Raw genomic sequence first — 7,089 nt, 5'->3', positions numbered from 1 at the left:
AGTAAAACTAGTTATATTAAATTAGACAAAATTAAATTAAATGTCACTGTCAGCACTTTACGTTTAATGAGTTGGTTATTATTCGTATAAAACCGAATGAACGTGGTAATGATTAACTGATGTTCAGTTGCTATTCAGCCGCTCTAAAGGAACCCTTTCAACATTTTAGGAAATACTGGTATTCGTTTTCTTTCCAGGAGCTAGATGAGAAGATGAATATCAATCACGTGTGTTTGTGTGCGATGTTACAGCTGAGAGGCGATTAGCCTAGCTTAGCTTAAAGAATGGAAGCAGGGGGAAACAATTAGCCTGGGTCTGTCCAAAGTTCAAAAACACTCACTGCTGTTTAAAAAAGGCGGGTAGTGTTTCAGGGACACCTGCTGGACATTTTTAGAGTCGTTCCAGGTGTTGAATAGTGTTGCATTCAATTATATTATTAAAGCAACTTCAAGGAACTTTCATTGTGTGTTGATTTCGGAGGCTCCTCTCATACAGATCTAGATCTGGCTAGCAGGTGCATTTGTTTCTGGTCCTTTAAGTCTTCTTCATAAAGTTACATCAGAGAGTCTCTCCTCTACTGACAGGCCTGGAGAGAAAGAGCTCCTCTGTACACGAGGAGGTGGAGCACCATCATTTGTCTCCATGAGACCAGTGACCCAGATTGGTTCAGGTGTCATGAGACAGCTCTCTAACGGCCCCTCCCTCCCATTCACCCCTTCCTCCCTCCTCCCCTCCCCGGCTCTGTCTCAATACCCCCAGGAGGCATATCCGTGTCACCCTGCTGCACAGGTACACTTCTGTCACAGGATCAGGGAGCTACAGCGGCCCGCAACCTGCCTGCTCGCCTGTCCTGCTGCCTCAAACCAGACAGCACGATACACAGTGGACACATATATTCCTATTTGTTGCAGCTCCTACAGATATACACTATGCTTAGATGTACTATATAAGTACAATAACAGCACTAATATCATATAAACAACATGACAAGAAACATGGGAGATGCAGGCAGCCATGTTGAAACTGAACACAGAGCTCCTCTCAGTTCTCACCACTTCCCTGCACAGTCACCTCTTTCACCTTTGATGCAAAGATCCTCAGGCGATGAATGAGCCTTGTTTTTCTCTTATCTTCCCTCATATGCTCATTCTCTCTCACACAGACACCTGCACAGGTGCAAACACGAGAGTAAGAGGTCATTATTTCTCCTCACCCCCTATGATTCAGCGTGCTCTATTAAAAATGTGTAAATGTCAAACCCTCCAGTATAAAAGTCCTGGCTCTACTCTTGTGTGTGTGTGTGTGTGTGTCTTTTAGTTTCTGGTTGCTACGTACCCAGCTCCACCCTAACCTCCACCGCAGAGTTAGTATCAGAACATTGAAAGTGTGTGCAAATAATGTCTGTGTATACAAAACAAATCCAAATGCACTATTCACAAGCCCTTCAATAATTAAAGAAAAACATAAATGAGTCACATATGAAGGACACACTCTTCTGTCTCACCCTCCGCTGTGTCTAGTTTTTGCTTCCAACGGCGGTTTGGATTTTGGATCCAGTTCCAAGTTAATAAAATACCCCAATTCATTAAACTCGTGGTCGAATTCATCTCTCACTGCATCTTTTATCTCCACACAGGACTAACATTGTTTGAGAGTTAAAACCCTCCAGAGAAAAAGGACACATGTTGGAAACTTGTTGTGTGTCTTTAATGCTTGTTAACATGAGTCGTGGGTGTTTCTTCTCATAACAATGAGAACTATACCAGCAAGGCAAGGCAAGTTTATTTATATAACATAATTCATGCATATCTGCAAAGGTTAGTTTTGAATTCAGTCACTGCGAGCAGCCTCTGCTGCCTTTGACCCAACTCTGCTCCAAAGCAGCAGAAATAGTTGTAAATACTTAATACTCTAATGAATCACTCACTTTTCAAACTGGTAAAATGTACTGCAGATTTGTAATTATTGCAAATGTCACCGTGACAACTTGTTGATGCAGCTTTATTTAACTTGTTATCTCAAAGTCAGTGAAATAACTTTGAACTAATTATTGAACCAAAGTTCAAAGTGAACCAAAGTTCAATAAACAAACCTCAAATCAGATGGCAAACTAGCGTAAGCACTGGACCAGATCTGTATTGACCTCTGTGATCTGGAACCGGACCATTAAGTGCTTAATACATCAGGAGCAAAATCTTATCGTCCGTTCTGTAATGAACAGGACGCCAGTTCATAAAAGGATTCAATGCTGGATTCAGATTCAGTGGTGACCTTCAGTGGCCTTCATTTTTATTTCATTCATGTTTTAATTCAGTTTACACGTGATCCCTGTTTTCACAATTAGTGGTCACCACATTTATTAGACATAACATAATCTGCTGATTGAGACGCCTTATTTGTGGACATAATTTATTGTGCATTTGTCCTTTCTGCACCACCTGCTTTTACAGGTGCAGGCATGGATGTTACCTCTGCATGCCATTAGCCTTGAGGGCGATGAGCAGAAAAGACACTGCAGGGCCGCGCCCATGCATGAGTGCAGAACCGGCTCTGCATTTTGTTCATTATGCAGACTCTTACATCAGCAACGTAGTAAAAAGCTTTACAGATATTTGACATGTCTTTTATCTTGACTACCAAGTCTTCTTCACTGCAGAGGTCGACGTTTGACTTGATTAGCACTGATTAGCAGATCGAAAGATGTCTGGAGGTCTGGACTAAAGTAAATGTGAACGCTTTTAACAGCACTGAAGTGACTGCATGTCTGTGTGAATCAGGTCTTAACTAAACAATGAAATCTAGTCATGAGGGTGGTTTTATTCATGTTCCTGGTTTCCTGTAATGCCTTTAAATCCTGAGAACAATGTTGAACAAGCAGCCACACCCTGAACACCAGCAATTATTATTATTACTCATCACCCCTTTTAATCCTTTCGCTTAATGACTGAAAACTTTCCCTTGACACACACACACACACACACACACACACACACACACACACACACATTGTTCAGGACATGAACAGGCTGAAGCTGCCAAGGACCTGACAAGATGAGACAGCCCTTCAGACAGTGAAAAAACAAAACAAAACTATTAAAAGGCTCCTCCTCTTACAGAGTGTCAGAGTGAAAAGAGATGAGCTGTCTGTACATGTAGTGGTCTGAGTCAGCACAGCACTGCAAACAGGAGGAGATAGCTGTGTGTGTGTGTGTGTGTGTGTGTTGGAATAGGGGGTTTCACTTGATAGTAGGATTAATAAAAAGCACTCCTCCCTTGATTCCAGCCGATCATGGGTGTGTTCATGGGTGTGGAGCCTGAACTCACCGCGGAGCTTCCCTCCGCTCACCTGTGGGACGGAGCCAAGTTGGAGGTGATCACAGGGCGTCGAATATATTAACACTGATCTGAAAGGTCATAACGGCTGAAGGAGAACAAGTATCGGTTTACTCAGTGACATCTTGCACTTTAAATCAGGGCATGCACACAACTGTGAGAGGCTGACCTGAATTGGCGCCCATAGTGCTACACACACACACGTCATCACCGCCCAGTGAAAACCATCAATCTTCACATGAATTTTTCAGTTAAACAAAAAGGATTAAGTGTTTCTTCAGGTTGGGAAAATTCTGCTACGTCTCCACCTAAATCAACCTTTTAAAAACCCATTGGACTATCTGGAACAGGCTTTGTCACAAGGGTGAAAACATTTTGGAGATGCACAGTTTTAACACAACATAGTTGAGTCAAAGTTCTGTCTGTGCCGTGGTGAGCAGTTTTTTTTGTTTTGTTCCCAGATTGTTTAATTAGACCTGAAGAGATAAAAATATACAGTATTCCATGAGAAAAACAGGAAAAATTACAGAAAAGTCAGAAAAAATAATGAAAGTGACAAAATTAGATAAAGTTGAAAGCCACTGAGTAAAAGTGTGTTTTATGTTTCTTCTTGAGGCTGCATTTCTAGATTGTTTTGGCCACAAACACATACTTCTGACTGCTAATAAACTAACTGATCTGTAGTTGTGTTGTGTTCACCTGATGAACGTAAGACCAATATTTACTCTCCTTTTAGCTCTGGTTTGATCTCCACCAACTGCTGAAAAAAAGATCTCGCTCTTTAGCTGCTAGACGCTCCACTTTGTTCATAAGCTGTTTGGTTCTGAGCAGGTAGTGTACAATGGCATCGTCTCAGCCTGCTGCTGCTAGAGGCAGGGTTAATGAGAGTGCTGAGACAGAATCACATCATGAATGTGCCATAAAACCAAAACTATCAGCTGAAAGAGGCTGAAAACCTCCATAGAGCTGCAGGGTTGAATTCTGTGTGGATTTGCCAGTTTCACGTTACAGGACGAAATGATTGTTAATATAAGGAACACTTTAAAGACATCAATGGACTGAGATAACTGAATATAAAGGATATATAATATATATAAAGTGCAGCCAAAGAGAAATCTCTGAAATGTTGGGGCAAGATCATGCTTTATAGAGGAGTAGTAGGATTTTAAATGTAGCTCTAAGAGTAACAGTGAGCTGGTGAAGACTTCCGAGAACTGGCACAACAAAGTCACTCTTTATTGACTTAATAGTCTCGCTGCAGCCTTCTGGAAAGTGAGAAAAGTTGCCTGGATGATACCAAACAGTAGGAAGCCCAAGTAGTCAAGCTGGAAAGATATGAGGGCACGACTTTCTCAGATCCACGACTTAGAGGAAATGATCCGGATTTAAACAACTTAATTTACCAGTTTATTGAATTTTAGGGCTGGATGAAATATCACTCCAAGATTTTTAATGTTCATGCTCCACAATATAGTCATTTCCTATCCCCAAGCCTTTCAAACAAGAGAGCTTCTGCACATACACACCGTCACACTCCCTGCAATGTGTCAGGAAACCTTATAAACCCATTAAAGTGTACAAGCCTTATCCTGTCTCTAATCACGAATGGCAGCAGATGGGAGAGGGTGGGAACACTGGGACTACGCCTCAGGTATACACCCTAAAAAATTATTCAACTCAGCCAGAGGACAAAAGAGACTCCCATATGGAGCACATAAGGTAAATGTGTTGAATTCAATGATTTGTTCTACAGTTTTTAAAAGCTTTTGTTCAGCAGATTAAATATGCATAAGACTGTGACAATCTCCTTCTTCTGTCTTCATTTAGAGTTCCCCCTGAAGTCGAGTAGGCCTAACTAGACTTTTTTACAACTAAAACATGCTCACGCAGACTCAGAGTTCAAGCTTTTAAGAAAGGAGGGCCGGCACTGGAATGCTCTTTTGGCAAAAAGGTGTCTGTGTGAGTTTGTGTGCAGGCAAAGGCGTGTTCTTGAATGTCATTTAGCCACGGGGAATAACACGATGGTAAGGTGGGACCTCTTTTTTTTTTCCATGAGAAAAAAGTTAAGAGCAGTTTATTATCTTCATGAATCACTCACAGCGAGCACACGAAAGCTCCTAGACTAAGTCGATAGAAATGAAAAAGTCTGTGAGTGGAGCTGCTGGATTTACCGTCATATCCCAAAATATGATGGGTAGAAATTCTTCTGCACCAAGTCATCCACACCGAGTCTGCAATTATGCTTGAGCTAATGGAAAACAACTGCTTGCAATAAATCATAAACAGCAAACACTGTCTTTCCCGCTTCGCTCTCTCCCTTACTTTCACTCTTGCATTCACACACACGTAACTCACAATCCCACACGCTTGCACACAAACACACACATGCTACATTCCTCAATGGCTGCTGAGTTTATTGGGTGGCAGAGTGGTGGGAGACTGTCCTTGGTCAAAGTCAGGAGCGAATACTGGCTTACAGGTGCTTCTGCGCCAAGGCATGCTCGACAAGTGTGAGGCATGCTCGGTCTTGACTCAGAAACTGCAAATACAACGTTTGGATTCGTTAACATCTGGACTCTGTGCAGCCCTTCCTTTGCTTGCTCTTCTTCCTTCTGTAAGCCGTTAATTCTGTGTAATTTGAGCTGCTGCTGTTTTCAAATGAGAACAAGACAAAGAGTCTGCAGTCATCAGCATGCTAACATGGCTACAGTGATAACGCTAACAAGCTGATGTTTATCAGGTATAATGTTTCCCAAGTTCACCTTCTTAGTTTGCTGTGTTAGCATGCTAGTTTAGGGCTAATTAGCCCTTAGCACAAAGTACAGCTGAAGATAATGACTGTCATAAGTCTTGCAGGTATCTGGTCATAAACCAAACAAAAACCAACAAACTCAAATGTCACTATTAGCTAGTTTCAAGCTGCATTAGAGGGAAGACTGTCGGTCAAACAATAAAGTGATCTTTATGTGATCTCTGTTGAAACTCCACAGTTGTGCAAAGACATTAAAACATTCAATGATGGACTAAACGTATGATTCCAGGATGATAAATGACATAACTGATAACATTTGGCAGATTCATATCCAGAAAAGTGACTTTGAACACTTTCATTTAGCACATGCTGCAAAGAACACACTCTTTATTGTAACTGTAACCCAGCACAAAACATTTCATATATATCAAGTAATAAGTGTGAACAAAACAAGTGGGACACGACTGTATTTATTCCATTTATCATCTTTGAACCGTCTTCAAACTGAGATGATAAAATTCAACCAAAGTGTCAAGAACAGTCGTCAAACTTGTTTTTCCTGTGAGTCCCACCCACTGGCTGGAGGCAAGTGTTTAAGTAGTGTGTGTGTGTGTGTGTGTGTGTGTGTGTGTGTGTGTGTGTGAGAGAGAGAGAGAGTTTTTTCTCACTAGAAGACACAGAAAGACCTGAGGAGGAGGAGACAGAGATGCACCTTGGCTGCTTGTTTCTAATTGAAATTCCACCGATGCATCACCTGGTCAGGTGGATGGATCACCTGTCTTTGCTGCAGTTTGCCTTGAAGCTCTTTGACCTTTACAGCTCAGAGTCTCAGTTTCAGGTTGTTCCGAGATATATATATATAAAAAAAATAGCATACAAACTGTGCACGTTCATTTCATTTGGAAACACTTTAAAGTTAAAACACGTTTGAATCAGAATAATGTATTTTCATGTAGTTATCTTTGTGTATTTTATGTTGTACATATCTTTTGCACACAGGCATG

Source organism: Enoplosus armatus, chromosome 7 (genome assembly GCF_043641665.1).
Source record: "Enoplosus armatus isolate fEnoArm2 chromosome 7, fEnoArm2.hap1, whole genome shotgun sequence".
Taxonomy (NCBI): Eukaryota; Metazoa; Chordata; class Actinopteri; order Centrarchiformes; family Enoplosidae; genus Enoplosus; species Enoplosus armatus.
Note: the sequence above shows the minus strand (reverse complement) of the source record.